Source organism: Aptenodytes patagonicus, chromosome 3 (assembly GCF_965638725.1).
Source record: "Aptenodytes patagonicus chromosome 3, bAptPat1.pri.cur, whole genome shotgun sequence".
NCBI classification, from domain to species: Eukaryota; Metazoa; Chordata; class Aves; order Sphenisciformes; family Spheniscidae; genus Aptenodytes; species Aptenodytes patagonicus.
In genome coordinates, this window is record NC_134951.1 from 11,135,367 (window position 1) to 11,151,674 (window position 16,308).

A 16,308-nucleotide genomic window follows, 5' to 3' on the forward strand; every position below is an offset into this window, starting at 1 on the left:
CCATTTCTCTCTTTCCATTTATTTCTTGTACATTAAAGTGGTACTGCAATGTCAGCTGTGTGCCAACTGAAAGATGAAAGTTACAATATTTGAGGGAAAGTTCTGGATACAGTAGGTTTTTTGAAGTTTTTTTATAGTAAATTTTTTAACTTAGATTTTTGCACATGAATTTTTATGATAAGCTCTTGAACTCAATGAGCATTGTATAGTTCTGAGTTATATTTAAATCTGGTCATCTTAAAATGAAAGCTCTAAACTTTCATTTAGCATATGTTAGAATTAGTGGAGAAGTCCTAAATTCATTGAAGTCTGCCAATGAACTGTAGGAGTTCTGCCACTAGCAACAGTAGAGCTTGAGCCCGCTCAAGCACAGCTATTGTGACTCTTTCACTGCCTTAGAGTTTGCAGATTTCTAATGCTTCCTATAGTTTATTTGAATGTTTTGGATACTATTGTTACTTCCCTAAAATTAGTGGTACTAATAATGGCTCTTCTGATTATCCAGATCTTTGGCTTACTGTTTCTGTTAAAGTATACTCTGTTGCTGTTTATGGGCCAGTGTGTGGCTTAGTCCTTAGTGGTGAAAGAGAGCACAGGTTCCATTTTCAGGTTTTTTGCAAGTTTTGGAAGCCCCATGGAATATTTTATGTTAGTTTCTTTGGGCACAATGATTTTATGCCCTTACCTCCTGGAGTTGAATAATAGTGTAAGTTTTAACCCAGTGACAGTGAAGTTTAAATTCTCTCCTGAGCTGAAAAGAAGAAATAAGCCTCCTATGATTACATCTTGCTGCTGTTCCGTGGGAACAACTTTTTAAGCCAGATACCGTATAGTGTAACTTTTTAGTAAAAGACTATCTGTATGGATCCAAATTGTCAAACAGTTTTCTGGAGGTACAAGCCTGATTTGATGCTTTTCAATTGCTGCTTTCTTCCAGTTAAGGCAACTCAGCTGTTCATTTAAGCCTTCCAGAAATAAGTGTTTCTTTTTCCCCCAAGTTCTGGAGCTTTCGTCTGTCTTCAGGTTGTGATACACTGGTGTTTGGGTTGGTGGTAGAGCCTGTAACTAGGGTAAATCTGTAAAGCTAACATATCACTAGAAAGATTTGTAGGGGAAGAACACAAAAGTCAAACATTAGCATCCAAGGCAAGGTACCTCTGCAAGGCGTGTGAGTTATTCTGCTCGAAATATACCAAGTCACACAGACTTTATGGGCTTTATATTCATCACAGGAAACTTTTCATGCAAGAAAATGTAGTGGCAGGACTACATGGAGCTTATTTGCTGCAGAACAGTTCTGTGGAGACTCCTTAATAACAGCATCTTACATTTACTAGATAGGTGTCCAGAAGTATACATCGGTGAAATATTCAGAGTGCTTCTGTCACGGTCTGCAAGCTTTTGCAAGCAGCTGATTTATGGTTTTGCTCTTATTTCAGAATTATGTTGGTAACAAACTGGAAGCTTTCTCACTGAGAAAACAATTAAAAAACACAGCAACCACAATAATGCTATCTTTGTTTTAGATACCCAAATTCAGTAGCAAATCAAGTTACCCAAGCTCCTTGCTGTGGCTGGCAGGGAGCTGACTAGGACCTGGCATAACATAATGCAGTTTTGCTTCTCATAAATCAAATGTTGGTTTGTTTGTTTTTTTTCCTACTGGTATATGCCTCATTTTTAGCTTTCAAGGGAAATTCTGTCTGCCAACACAAAAATACAGCCTTAGGAGAGATCTGGACATTTGGGTCATCTGGCAACATGTTTGTGTACCTAAACAGTTAAGATTAGATAGCATTCCCCTCATGCTTTTGTAACTTCCCGAGTATCAAATGCGGAGCCCTTCTGGAGTCCAGCAATTTTCACACTTGAAAGGCATGTATCCCTAGTTGAGATTCTTTACGGAATAAAAGAGGGGCAAAATGATAGCTTCGTACAGCTCAAGGAAAGAAATACCCAGACAAGGGCAACTCTCACTCAAAAAGGAGAGTATGCACAGCCAAGTGTTCAGTGATATGAACCGAGCATGATTAATCCTACTGCATGTGATACATTGTTCTGCGTATTAAACCGCTCTGGTACATACTTTTCCAGTCTTAATGAAATTCATGCCTATGATTTTGTTTATATGTAATCAAACAAAATGGGGTTGGGAGGGTGCATATAGAAGAGAAAGATGATAAAATTCTCAGCTTCTGCTGGAATCTAATTGTTGCAAGAGATTTGAGAATAAATCCTGTATACTTACTTTCTTTTTGGTTTTTCGTCAAATGTCTTCATAATGGGGAGGATTTCACTCTGGTCTGACTTATTTTTTTAAAAAAAGGGGAGAGGGGGAGGAAGCTGACTCCAAAACATTCTTCTACTCTGAAACCAATGGCAAAATTCCCATTGACTTTACATGAGGCAGGATTCTGCCTCCTGAGGACTGATAGCTCACTGTGCTTGGAGCAGTTGGAATACAGAATGTGCAGCAGAATTCAATCTCATTTAACTACAACACGCTAATGTTTTTATCGATGGCAGTCTGTGTAAACTTATTTGAATAAAGTTTTACTATATTAGTTGAAATGTTTAATGTGCAGTTTTTTGTTCTGTAACATTTTTCCTTGTGTAAGCAAAACCTCTGTATAGGAGCAATAATGTGTTTACTGAAGTAATTACTGTGTAAAAGGCCCAATTTTTCCTCAGTCCAGAATATATGCGGATTCTTGTTTGCCTTTCTTAATAAGAATTCTTTTCTATTAAAATCAATGAGATTTGCTCATGAGAGTAAAATTAAATGTGTACAGTTGAAGGATCAGATCCATGGTTTTCTGTAAATGTAGGCGTTGTGGAAAGGACAGGAATTACTTTTTTTCCCTCTTGTGTCATAAAGGTCTATTTTCCCTCTTGCAGTGTTTGCTTGGTGTAAAAATTAGCAGTGAAGTATAAAATCTACTACAGCAATATTTAACATTGCTTGGGTTCATTGGAAACCAGGATCCACAAAGTGTAATGGAATATTTTTTTTTTACTGTTTTAAGAGTATCTGTCTATTTGTGACTGTGTATTTATGAAACATTTAACTTTGTAAAGAAATACAGTACAAACTTTGAAACCACCGTGCTATTTAGCTCATGAAGTTTTGCTGTTCATCAAGTTTTTCTTGCATTACATTGCAGGAGTGCATTGCAATACCTTCATTCCAGGCTTCATAATTTTTGTTACCATTGCTGTAAACGATGCAATTTTGTTATTTGCAATCTTGTACTCGGGAAGCTTAGTTCACGGTTGATAATGTATACTGTAAATAACATTTTTTGTCGTAAAGCATGCTACACAGTTTCATTCATTAATATACAGAAATCACTTCAGAATTTGGTTCTTTGGCATGCATGCAGAGTACTTCCTATGCTTGCCAAGTTTCTTGATGTGCCTGCTTGCAGTTGGATTGCTGCTGGGTTATTGGATCATCTTATTGTTTTACCAACTCATGCAGTGACTTGATGTTTAAGGCCTATGAGGACTTAACCAGACACTTCAACGAGACTGTTGTCACTTGAAGACTACTTAACTATTTCTCAGCAGCGAAAATAGTGCAAACAATTGCCTGAATTATGACAAGTCTTCAATGTGTTCTCCCTTGAAGTGAGACTTCCTGTTAGCTTTAAAGTCTTTGAAGTTCTATTTTTAACTGTAATGTAAGGACTCTGAAAAGCTTTCAGTACATTATCTGGCTTTGTCTTCACCTGCTGTTTTGGTATTTAACAATCATCACCCTCAACATTTGCATAAGAAAAGTTCTATTAAGAATCGCTATATAATAATACTTTGCACTAAAACTAATTGTATAGCCCTGAAGTCTAGTTGCTTTGTATTTTGGTTTTTTGGCTCCCACTAAAATAGGGGGGGGTTTAAGTTGTTAATCACTCCCTCTGCTCAGCAGTCACTGGAATGAATAGTTCTTTGGAGGTCTTCACAGGTTCTGCACTGTCACCACCAAGACCAAGGGGTTTGCTTAATAACAAGACTCTCTCTACTCATTCTACAAACCATGTAAAGCATGTTTACTCCAATTCTCTTTAATTTGGTTTTAGAATGTGCTTTAATTTATACAAAATTTATGTGATTAAATGTGTTTGTTGGTACATAATCTGTACATTATAACCATTCGTTTGCAAGAACTGTATTGGATCTAGTGAGGACTCACAGTATGGGCAGATTAGGTTGCACTATGTATCTTCTGGCAACCTTGGCCAGAATGTAATCCAGAATCCTGATTGTGAATCTTGGTACTTAATGTGTGATTAAATCAATAAGAAGAAGATAGATCAGAATTGTTTATTTGTATTTGTAATACGGTATAGAATCATAGAATAGTTTCGGTTGGAAGGGACCTCTAAAGGTCATCTAGTCCAACCCCCCCTGCCGTGGGCAGTGACATCTGCAACTAGATCAGGTTGCTCAGAGCCCCATCCAGCCTGGTCTTGAATGTTTCCAGGGATGGGGCATCCACCACCTCTCTGGGCAACCTATGTGACTATGTGAAGCAAAATCTGATTTTGGAGTAGAGACCACTGAGTTACCTAAGGAAGGTACTTCCCTCGTCTCAGACACTACTTTTTAAGTCGGCAGCCAGTGTCTCCTCCCACAGGGCCCAGTAGTGTTCACTATTTACCTTTGAAATACAACTGGAGGAAAGGAGAATGCTGCTGGCAATGGACAGCCAGGTTAAGAGGAAAGATAACTTTTTACCTCCTGGGCAAGGGGACTTCTGGGTTCTAGGTCATGTTCATGTTCTGCTCCATATGCTTTCTGCTCACAGTCACTGAATGAGCTCCAGCAACAATTCTATGAACAAAGTCGAGAACCTGTTCTATCTGAATGCATTAGGTGGTAAAAGCTGCTTTTTTCTTCTTTCTGGTTTTGTGGTTTGTGGGTTTTTTTGACTGAATAGTGCCAGAGCATCAGCAGTAGGAAAAAATGTCTGTGTCCAGCCTCACCTCATCTTTTACCTCTGCAGTTTTGTCACTATCAGCCTGGTTATGAGAGCTCTCCTGTGGATTGTTTTGTTGGCTTTTTTTTTTGGTTGGTGTTTGGTTTTTGTTTGTTTTTTTCTTTGCAGGGTCAGGCTGGGTCTGTGTCACCCGGTCCAGAAAGGGACTGTAAGGCCCAATTTCATCCAGTCTAATATTAAACACCTAATTCAGATGCTAAAGTAAGGGGCATAAATTCCTAGGTACTTTGTGTAATCAGTAGCTAGGGATGGGCACTGCCTTGAGCATTTCTGCCTATTAGGAGGTTAGGTTGCCCTGAGATGTTGTGAAGTCTCCAGCTGTGGAGATAGTCAAAACTTGACTGGGTGCAGACCTGGGCAACCTGCTCTAGCCAACCCAGTGTGAGCAGGGGGTGGGCTAGGAGATCTCAGGTGATCCCTTCTGACTTCAGTGATCCTGCGAATGTGACCCAGGGACTGGCCATCCAGGTGTCTTGTCCAGGTGTGGATTCTGATCTGGATTGATTTTTGGGGTACCCTCAAAAGGTAATAAAGATAAGTATATGGATAATCTTAGATAAATACCTGATTAGAATTAGCCACTCTTTCAAGAACTATAATTTAAGGTACCCTCTCCTTGCCTTCACAGCCATACTGCATAGTAAATGCCTTAACGCTGAAATTGGGTTTGTTGAGTGTTAGAAACCAAATGGAATTAGAAGTTGGTAAGGAATGAAGTATGGTACTTAAACATAGCATGGAAAGAGTATGCCAGAAGAGGGAGCTGTTTTAAAGATTAGAAAAAAAATATAGTGTGTTTTGGAAAGCTTATTGCTGTAGTAGCCAGCTATACCATGTACTAGCAGGCTTCAGGGTATCATCTGAATGCATAGGTAAGCACTGACTGTTTCTCTACTATATGCATATCACAAAAAAAAAGAGTAGTTTTACAAGACCATTCATGTGACAGTGATTAATTGGTTATATTGGTTGTTGAGGAACATAAAAATGCCTTTTAGTTGCATTAGGAGGAGTGAAATAAAGGAAGTCTAGTTACAGCAGAGAATATAAGGGTTGGGGTGCTGGGGCCTTTGTTCCTAGCCTTTCCACTGGCTTGCTTTTCAACAGATGCCCAGTCATTGTCACAAATTGTGTACCAAACCACCAAGAAAATCTTCTTTGTTCACATTTGCAAAATTTATATAATCTATCACCCAAGTCTCTAAGCTAGCATTCAGTTACAATTAGCTAACAGTGAGTAAATAAATTAACAATAAAAGCATAGCTGCCTAGAGTGAGACAATAAATACTTCCTCTCCTGGAATGTTTAAATCATTGACCAACTCCACAGGCAGCTCCACTCTTAGTGATTATGTGAAATTCTTGTGCCAGGACATATCATCTTCCGATTGTACAGCAGTAAATACCCAAAGGACATAAAGGAAAATAACTAATCACATTTAAGTACTTCAGGTCTTTATTAAAGGAATCATTCATTTAACTTTGATTTTGGTGGTTTGAATTAAGTAATCCTTTCGGATGCAATGAGAATTTTTAGATTAAAGTCATAGTGTAATGTTGAAATAAGCTACATAAGACTCCTGTTTACACACTACCTTGCACTTTATTTTGCTTAATCCTATATCATGTAGTTTTGATGACCTGAAGCTGAGGCTGAAAGGCTGTTTCCGGTGTGGATGTATATTTTCCATCATATGAACACTGTGCTTTATGTATTTATCTTCACTTACCTCTACTAGTGTAAGATACAGAGGTAAGATAGTAATAGGGTTCTATTACCTGTGCTTATTTTGACCATACCTCCCTAAGTAGAGCAGTGCTGCTATTGTCCATCCTCAGCTGAAGCAATGGAGCAGAGAAGAAGGGAAATTTAGGTGCTCAAAAATGAAGGTGGTGCTATTTAACACACTTGGTCTGGAGAATCATCTTAAGAACATTGTTTGGTTGGAGTCTTGGCTCCCTTGACAAGGCATGTGGAGGATTATGCAGCTCAGAATGGCATCTAGTCCAGCTGGCACACTTGAGTTACATATGGCTAATCAGCAGGAACCAAAAAAGTCTCAGTTTTGCATCTAAAAATTCTGTCCTGTGAAGTAGATGTTTATATCCAAACAGCTGAGCAGGATCTCCTCTCTGTGTGTACACAGATATTCACTCTATTTATTTAAGAAAGGTTCTTCTTTTACATATTAGCCTAGCAGCAGCGTTCGTCTGTTCTCTGGTATTTGCAGTGCTTGAAATTAAATTTAGTCCTGAAGATTGTTATGCTTGAGCAGAGTATTCACTGTAGAACATCATGCCTGGCTGCGAGTTGGCCAGGAGAGAATGGCAGTGAATCTGCAGCCCTTTCATGGAGAGAGGAAGAGAAACGCTATGCTCTTTTTATCATGGCCTCTCCTGCACAACTAAATCATAGGACTTGAAGCAACCACTTGATGCTTTCAATGTATTACTTGCCTGCTGGGCTGCTCTTCAGACTGGCTCTGGGAAAGCCAGCTGGTGTTCCTAAAATTTTCAAGAGCGTCTTTCCCTGTATCCCACTTGTCTGTGTTATGACCTTACGTGATCAACATCACATAATCGGAGTCTTCCTGGAAAATCTCTACCATTCCCTGCTTTATTAGCAGGTGAGACTGAAGTAATTGAACCTCTGTTTGGATTTGGGCAGCCTGTAAGGAGACTGGGTGGCAGGACTGGGCTATTCATAGAGCTCTTGCCTTCAGGTAGCTTTTAGAACCTTCAAGCAAGGTATAAAGCAGACATTGCTGAGTCTAAAGTAGTGTGGAAGTTAGAAACTGTTTGTAGAGCATATATTAAGACCCACCAGGCACTGGAAATCTAGGAGCTTAGTCCTTGAAGCACTTAAAAAAACTTCCGAAGGCCATTATTTCACAATCCAAAATGTTTGTCAACAATACTGGCATAAGGTATTCCTGTTCCCACCACACTGTGCCACTCCACCCCTTGGTTATGCCAGAACAATAGTTTGAGAGATCATGCTGTGAATTAAATAAATACATACATTTATTTCTGGGGTCTTTTTAAAGCTGGAACAGTTCCCTGTTTGGGTTCACAGCGTGGCCCCACACAGTTGTGCCAGTGTAATTCAGGGGCTGGTGAGCCATGGTAGGGGGGTGGGAATGGCAGGCAGGGGAGAAGGTGGAAGTTCCTTCAGTTGGACTTGCTGCAGAACTTTCTGTTGTTAAATTATGGTGTCAGTCCACAGCACGCAGCACATACATGTGGGTTCACACACTTAGTCTTGAGACTTCTCTGGAAGGAGTTGGTACCCCACCAGTCGCACCAGGTGGTAGTGGTTCGCTGAGAATGCCTCTCCCTTGTGGCTTCATCTTTTGTTTACACTGCAGTTCCAGATGAAGCTGCCAACTCTGTGCATTTGACCCAGAGTTCTCAGATTTTGACATGGAGAATTTGTATTTTACATTGCTTTGATTTTTTTTTTTCTGAATAAAAAATTTGACAGTGGGAATGGGGCTCAATCAATGAGAACAGACTACTCTGTAGAGTTTAAAGTTAGTGTAGTGTAGCAATCCAAGTAAAAGGGTCTACGCAGAGCAAGATAACATGTTTTCCCCTTTCCCTGTGATGACAAGTGGCCTTATCAGCAGATAAGGTAGTAAGAGCACAGCTTTCTATTTCAGTGAGACATAAACACAGCAGAACACTTATGATTCACGTGCTTGCATGGGATATATATTATACATGACCATGGTTTTTAAATTTGCAGTTGAACAGGAGCAAAAGCACACAAAAAAACCCCAACCCTATCTTCCTGGTACTTCGAAAGCCACTTCTTCCAACTTTTCCTAGCCACTTATTTATCTCTAGCGTGATTATTCATGGCTTAATTATGAGATCAGTCTTATTTTCAGCTGACCGTGTATTTTCTCAGATGACAGTGCACGTAAGGTACTGTTAACTGGTGGAGTTCTTAGTGGTTAGTAATGCTTTAATTTTCATGCATCGATTATTTGGTCTGTTTATTTCTCATTTATAAAATGGGCATAATGAAATCTGAAGTCAAGTGCTTGAGGGCTTGTCAATGGGATGTGCTGTCTTGACTCAGACCAAGGTTCTTTGAGGGCTCTCCCCTTTATTTCACTGAGCTAAATAGTTTGACTTCCTGAGAATATTATTCTTGGGGGATAACACTAATTTGTCTGTACCTATTTGATTTCTACTTTTAACCCCCATAAAACTTTGAATACATCGGTCAATTTTCCCCAAATTTCTCTGAGAGATAGGGGACTCAAAATGATACCAAAAAAATAAGGGTTTGGCTAGAAGACATACATACTGGTAGAGTACCCCCTGAAGGAAAGGTGTAAGTATGTTTTATCCCATATTATATATTAGAAAATTCAATTCTTAGGACACTGCTCTCCATTATTTTTACTGCTTGTGGACTACTTGTTTGTGACTAATATTTTAAAATATGCTGACAGTTGTGCTTTGTTTACTGGGTCAGCCCACCAGCTTCTATTGTCTTTAGAAAAGAAAAAAAAATCTTTCATTAAAAATAAAAACTTCCTCATGCAAAGAGGAGCCTGTATGTCAGATCTAGGCTTGAAATATGCCACTTTTGTTGAACTTCTCAGTGCTCCACAAGTACCTCTGATGGGGGCTTGGCACACTTGAGCTTGTTAAGTTTGAGGAGGCACAGTAATGACAAGGATGGTTGAACATCCAACTGTGCTTTACAGTATTTCCCTCCACTAAATCTGGGTGGCAGATGTGACTTACTGAAGTGACTTACTGAAATGTCTCAATCCGCAGTCTTCTCTCGGTGTCTTCTCCCCGCTAATGAGGCGTCATTTTCAGCATGGATCCTTCCTGCCTGGCTGCGTGCAGCGTAATCGGGAGAGGAGGAAGTGATCCCTCTCCTGCAGCACGCAGAGGCTTGAGTTGGCCGGAGTTATGGAGAGGTTGCGTTCTAGGGTATTTTGCTTGATTTGACCATTTAAAAAAGGATCCGTTCCTCTTCATATGATGTCTGAGGCAGAAGGGAAGTACTGAAGTACCTACCTATGAAGGAAATCCAGTGTTGCCATGTGCATCGTGTACAAATAACGCAATTAAAATGTTTAAAGCTACAGCACCAGTGTATAACGTACTTCTTCCTTTCTGGCAGCTGCTGCCAGAAGTACCTGAGCTGATATGGATTTGCCTTGATGTTAAATATTTGACCTAGTTATCTCTGAAAATAATAAAAAATAAAGATCTCCTTTCAGATTCTAGTTAACACACGGCCTCATTTCTATCCCAATAGTAACTCCTATGGATCATTGAAGCTATATTAGAAATAAATTTGACCCATTATGTTCAATATCTACGGAAAACAGTAGAGCCAAAAATTCAGTAAGTTGTAGCTCTTGCTCTTGCTTTCCTGTTATGGGCATGATGGAAGATTTTGATCATTGTCCTGATTTCCATTTTTTTAAAAAACAATCCTTTGTTATTCTTGATGGATTTAAAAACTCCCATAAGAGTAAATAAATATGTGGTAATACATACTTACATACTGCCTTCCACCTTTAAGTTTTAGATCTTTTATATCTGTTATCACAGCCTTCTCTTAAGAGGCAGAAGCTCTTCACAGTAGGTCTTAAATGGCTAAACATTTGTGCTTGTGAAGTGACTTGTGTTTATGAATGAGGAAAGTGTTTGCCTGAATGAAGTGTTTGGGTTGAAGTCTTCATGGAGCATCTACTCAGGACCAGTACTAATATCCGAACTACAAGGCCTTTTTCCTCAATTAGAGATACAGTGGTGTCAATGCAAAGATTTTTTTTTCTAAGGTTGTGGATTGGTAAATCTTGGTTTATCCATATGCAGAACAGTTTGTTCTTTTGTCGTTCGTTTCTGAAGACTGATAACAAATGTAAATGCAAAATTTGTTTGCAAAATCACCTTAGGGTGTTGCTTTCAAATATTACAGTCCCTTGACAGTCTTCATACACAAAAATTGCAGAAATGCATTTTCAGTCTTTTTTCTGAAATTAGCTGTCTTCATGTTCCCTGTTGCTACTTTTTTCCCGTCTGTCATTTTATTCTAAAAACTATCTTAAAAAACAAAAACAAACCCAAAAACCTAATAACCCCAAAGCCCCCAGACCTATGGGGTTTTTTTTTTTTGTAACTCTGACCAATGGTACAGCATAGAGAAATCTGTGTTACAGATTTGAAAATGTACTTTCTGGTGCGTTTTGAATGTATTGTTTGCTTCCTCCTCGTATATTATTCAGAAGTGATCAAATCTGCAGAGCTGTTTATCTGCACAAAACAAATAATTTGTGGTTATCTTGGGTTTGAATTGTTTATTTTTCTTGTCTTTGTCTTTTTCCTGCTGATGTTGTCTCATCAGGGTGGTTGTTATTCAGATGTGTTTCATAGGCTTTCTTGTGAACCCATTTGACACCAAGTCTCATGTTCCTCTTCTGCACACTTCCTTTGTTCTCCCCTGTTCTTTCAGAAGGAGGTTTGTTTTCTCCTGGTCCAGTTCTGCTTCATCCCCTGAAGCCGACTGAAAAATTCTCACTGGGAATTCTAGACCCAGTGCAGAGCTCACTGCAGCCTCTCTGCCAGCATCAGTTGTAGTACAGATTGGATCAGAGAGACCAGCCACATCGGGGCTGTTAAAAGTAGTTAAATCTGTCTTCATCTGCAGAAGCAGATGCTTAAGAGACTCTGTATGTGTAGGTGTGTACCAGGAGACCCAATTAGATGTGTTAACTTTTCATTTGCTGTGGAGAAAATGGAACAAAAATTATTTAATTGTAGGTGCTAGAAAATCCTGGTTTCTACCTTTAAAAAAAGTAGGGAAAAATCCACTATTCCATTATGAACTCCATTTTTTCAGTTTTATGTCTCAATCTTAACTCCCTTCCAAGAGCCATTAGTTTACAGCCGTATTAAAAACAAAAGATAAATCAAGTCTTTTTTGTATTTATGTACCTATCTTACCTGGCTGAGACATTAGAAGTAACTATTGAAACACATCTGTGGACTTTGTAACCCTTGCAATATCACTTAATGACAAAGTCCAGTGGGCAAAATCAGGATTTCAGACTTTGTATCTTATGTGCCTGGAGAGATGCTGTTAATCGTTCATATGAGGAGAGGCATGTGCTGTCCTGTCACAATTTCTAGCTGGGAATTTTTATTCACAGGCTTCAGGCACAATTGTCACTTGGGCAAAACCATCTGTGTTAGGTTAATGCAGGTTTATCAGGCTGTCCGTGGGATTTCTTTAGAGGTAAATGAACGCACATTTGTCCTGAAGGTAGAACAGTGTTAGAGAACAGCAGGCAAGCTTATTTGCTCTGCAAAATGCGTATAAAGAATGTGTATTATAAAATCCTATATGGAAGTTTTATAGCTGTGTCAAGCTAAAAACTCTGTGTGTGTGTGTGTATATATATATATATGGAAAAAATGTGAAATGTTCTTGAAAAACCTCTCTAATAAGCTGTGTTACAGGCACCTGGCTGAATCCTTCTGAGATTCCCTATTTTCACAACCCAAGCAAATACATTAAGGTGCTTTCCAGCCAAATTCATGATTCCAGAGTTAGAGAGGATCAAACAGAGTTTTCACATGTGTTTCTGCGTAATGTCCTTGTAATTGTTTGCTCTTTGGCTGATGCTGCTCCCCTAGTGTACAGACTATAAACGGAATACAGCGCGAAGAATGCCAGTCTCCTCAATGTGTAAACAGGTGAAAGCTTAATTGACGTGACTTTGTGATGATCATTCAAATGTTATTTGACATGTTTTATTTGAAATCCCTTAACCCTGCATGTCAGAGGAACCTCTCTGTTTCCTTTTAAGGCCTGATCATCAGCCGTGGTGTCAGTTTCTGCAGTTTTCTCCCAAGTGTGAGAACATCATTGTGTTTTTTACATGCTCCATTTAAATCCTTCTGACATCTGCGTGGGCTGCTTTCCATTCATTAACATAGGGGAGTTGCATCTTCTTCCATGGTGGCTGGTCAGACGCCAAAGGCAGATTAAGTTTCCTTGAGCGAAGAACTTGTCATTTAGGCTCTTCGAGCTGGAGCCGGGAGCTTTGGCAGCTCTGCGAAGAGGCAGTGAGAATCATTGCCACAAAAATGATTTTTGTGTGGTCCTGCTGTGTGCCCCTGGATTTCAAATTTGATTTATGGCTGCTCATTTTAAAAAAAAAAAAAAGTCTGCATTTAGTTTTGTTGCAGGAGATTATCATGTAAATACTGCGGCATACATACTTAATTCTGAAACTGTGGATTATTTCTAAAATTAAACTCATGGTAATTGCTGGCATATTTTCCAGTTCCTCAAAGTTCTCTGTAAACCCAGTGTTGGCTGTGTATTTCACTTCATCTATTCATGTAGCTGCCTTTATTCTTTATGGTCCTGCTGAGGTCCCAGAGCAGACAGAAAGCAACTGCTAGAGAAGTGCATGAAGCACCACAGCTGAATGCCAGCTACTGCTCCTGCTTGGTCAGACTTCTGGAGACACAACTGAAAACACTGGGGAACATCTCACAGGGTGGTGCATAGAACCCAAAAGCTTGTTTCAAAACAAGGTGCAAGAAACCTCGTCGCTGTTTGGGACGATTTAGCTGCACATAAGTTTCTTCTCCTTCACTCCCTGCCACTCCTGGCACTTACTATAGACTGCTTAAAGAAATCCTTTTCAATTTAGATATCCCTTCCAGAACTGCTAAGAATTATTTTCATTTTTGTGTTTTAGTCTTAATTTCATTTGAGTAAGCTGTATATATTTTCGACCTACCCCTTTCTGGACAGAAGGCTTTTCCTGTATGTTTTGGTGTATATCCTTGTTTCTAACCTGAAACATTTTGCTGTTGTGGTTTACATTGTACATTTCTCAGTAAGTCTGCAAATTACTTTTGCACAGGGTTATCTAATGCTAGTGCTCTCTTAATTATAGTTTACATTTTGCATTAATATTTTCTGCTGCAGAAGGATTTAAAATGCTTGACAATTTGTAAGCCACAAAAGCTGTCGTTGCTTGTGCGGAGTAGCTATGGTCTGTGACTTTTTAAATGAGTGTTATGTGTTTGTTGTTTTGCATTCAGAATTAAGCTGATTGAATTGCACTGATGGCATACTGTATATAAGTTTGAACTTCCTGAGTCTGAATAACTGAAGTGCAGCATCTCAAATATTAGGATGTATTTCATTTTAAGACAGGCCAAGTTATTCTTTATCAGTGATATCCTGGGGCAGATATTTAGTTTGTACAAATAGTTCTCTCTCCACTGCTAGCTGTCTTCGTAAGAAGGAAGTGGTTGGTATTTAAAATCTTGATTTGATGGAAAAAGCATTAACAAGAAAGTGTTTGAAAGTGAAAGGCAGGCAAATATATGTTTATAAGTAATTTTCATGTTTGTAGCTATGTGGAAAGCCTGTATCTGCAGTATATATAAGTGGAGAATATTTACCTCCTAATATAGCTCAAAGTTACACCTCTGCACATTCAGTTGTTCTGTACCATTTTGCTTTAGCTGTGGGTGGAACAGATCGGAAAAGGAAGAAGTGGATTCCCCTCTTCAAATTAAAAATAGAAAGACTTTGGGCTTAATGTAGAATAGCCGGATGAAATGCCGTGTATTACAGAGAAGAACAGAAAAGGTGCAGGAGTCCTTTGGTTATTGAAACTTATGAGTTTCACCAAATAAAACAATAACAAACACCAAATAAAATGGTCCCACTGTGTTGTAATTCACTCTGCAAATTGTCCTTTTGACATACTCTTCCCATGAAATGCTTAGAAATCTTTTGCAAATTAAGGTAATATGCAGTGTATTGTAGTTTTGTGTCCTTTTCTATTATGGTCACCATTTACAGCTATTGTTTAAAAGACTTCTGAAACAACATAAACACTCTTGAAAATTAAGCACAGTTGAGAGTAACTGCTTAAGATGGGCTTCTTGGTTCAGATGATTACAGCTTGAGATTTGCTGGCATGCATGAATGATTCAGGTGCCCTGAGGTGTCTGAGGATTGATGTGGTATTCAAATAACTGGAGTAACCTTCAAATCATGGAGGTTTACACTGCATTTACTTATGGTTTCCATTTTTTGACACTTAGTTGCTGAGTGAAAGAACATAGGCAGTTTTGGTTTGATGTACTGGGAAGTCCTTAAAATGCACAAATGAGCACTGCATTGCCTGGGTGCCTTCGTGATGAACCTGGTAGTTCTTTTTCTATAAAATAAAACAGTTTAATTGAACAATATTTCAGCCACAGTAGATGAGCCCAAAATATTGTTGGTTACAGACTGCTGTGCATATTAAGCCCCAGCTATTTCCATTAGCTGTTACTGTAACTCTGTTGTATGAAAAAAAAATATATATGTTCAGATTTTTTGTTTGCTCCCCTTAAAGTATTTTGGCAGCCAGCAGCTAAAGTAAAAACATATAAAATGACTGAAGTCGCAGAGATGTGAGTTTGAGCTATATTAGGAGATAAACATTCTCCACTTATAAATATTGCAGATGCAAGCTTTCAAGAGCAGGGACTATTAATCTGCATTTACTTAAGTCAGTGCAAATCTGGAATAACTCCATTGAATTTGAAAGTTCAATAAAGAATAAATTCATAGCTGCTTTACATGTGGTGATTTCCCTATAGAAATCTTTGCTGTTAAAATCTTTGTTGTTGATTTTCCTTTCCATTTGTGCCAGCGGTTCTCATTCATACCCCTTCAAGGCATTTTAAAGTATCAATAGCAGTTCTTGCAGCTGACCCCTCAGAATGTCTTTTACCATGAGCAGATGCTTATGAAGAGTGGGGAAAGGGGGTTTCTTTTGCATTTATGAATCTTCTCTTTTACCTGCCTAAAATACACATCACATTTATCACAGGATAAAAATCCCCTTTCCCTCAAAAAAGTATTAGAGTGCCTTGAGCTCTGTATAGTATTTGATGCAAAGCCTCACTGTTAATAAGCAGTTCTTACTTCAGTGCTCTTCAGCTAATGACTGAATCTTAAGAATATTTACATGTTCGGTTCACCTGGCTGATGATGGGAAAGAGCACTGAAATGTCTGACATAGCTGTTGCCATTTCTCCCCCTTTCCTTGTTTTGCATTATTAAAGGAGAGAAAAATGTAAAGAAAAAAGGCTGGTTTTGAGATTAATTTTGTGATTCTTTGATCTCAAAATACCTAACTGCATTATATTCCAGGACTAAGCGTAGTGCCAAAACATCGTGATCATTTGTACTACAAAAGACACTTTATTTTGGATTGCTGCTACTTTCATCTTCAACCTTGCTG

General features: G+C 38.7%; 1 protein-coding gene across 2 annotated transcripts in view; it reads left to right on the forward strand.

The window, feature by feature from the left end:
• LDAH (lipid droplet associated hydrolase) overlaps positions 1-16,308 on the forward strand; it is a 139,788-nt gene that overhangs the window by 18,491 nt on the left and 104,989 nt on the right. The window lies entirely within an intron of this gene.